The sequence below is a fragment of the Oncorhynchus clarkii genome, chromosome 21 (assembly GCF_045791955.1).
Source record: "Oncorhynchus clarkii lewisi isolate Uvic-CL-2024 chromosome 21, UVic_Ocla_1.0, whole genome shotgun sequence".
In the NCBI taxonomy this organism is placed as follows: Eukaryota; Metazoa; Chordata; class Actinopteri; order Salmoniformes; family Salmonidae; genus Oncorhynchus; species Oncorhynchus clarkii.
In genome coordinates, this window is record NC_092167.1 from 2,633,543 (window position 1) to 2,634,741 (window position 1,199).

Sequence of the window (1,199 nt, forward strand, 5' to 3'; positions counted from 1 at the left end):
ACATAACAGACCTGCTACTAGGCAGGACACGGAAACATGCAGTGTCCATGTTTCATCTGACATAACAGACCTGCTACTAGGCAGGACACAGAAACATGCAGTTTCCATGTTTCATCGGACATAACAGACCTGCTACTAGGCAGGACACAGAAACATGCAGTGTCCATGTTTCATCTGACATAACAGACCTGCTACTAGGCAGGACACAGAAACATGCAGTGTCCATGTTTCATCTGACATAACAGACCTGCTACTAGGCAGGACACAGAAACATGCAGTGTCCATGTTTCATGAGGCATTTATAATGACATGTACATGTTTTGTTGTTGTTATTTATAGAAAGACCTGTATACTGTAGCTCTGGGATTAGCTGATATGACTGATTAGAGAAACAGAACATATGAAATACCTGGTTTAAATATGGCGCCTCATCAGTTGCCCCAAGCCAAAGTGGCGCTTTTTTCCCCCCTTAGTAGGCGAGGTAGCGAAGAGTGCTTGTGAAACTCCCTCCTCTCCTGAAGGCAGAACAACAGGAAGTTTGATAAACAGTGTGGTGAGTGCATCATTCCTCTCCTCCACTCTGACTGGAGACTAACTGACAGGAGCTGAAATGTCGCCAATCCAGTCCAGCTGTTCAGAACAGCCTTGGAAGGTTCCAATGAAACACAGCGAGAAAACCTCCCAACCAAGCAAGATTCAATTATCCCAACCAAGCAAGATTCAATTCTCCCAACCAAGCAAGATTCAATTCTCCCAACCAAGCAAGATTCAATTCTCCCAACCAAGCAAGATTCAAACCTCCCAACCAAGCAAGATTCAATTCTCCCAACCAAGCAAGATTCAATTCTCCCAACCAAGCAAGATTCAATTCTCCCAACCAAGCAAGATTCAATTCTCCCAACCAAGCAAGATTCAATTCTCCCAACCAAGCAAGATTCAATTCTCCCAAACAAGCAAGATTCAAACCTCCCAAACAAGCAAGATTCAAATCTCCCAACCAAGCAAGATTCAATTCTCCCAACCAAGCAAGATTCAATTCTCCCAACCAAGCAAGATTCAATTCTCCCAACCAAGCAAGATTCAATTCTCCCAACCAAGCAAAATTCAAACCTCCCAACCAAGCAAGAATCCATCCTGAACCAAGCAAGATTCAAATCTCCCAACCAAGCAAGAATCCATCCTGAACCAGGCAAGATTCA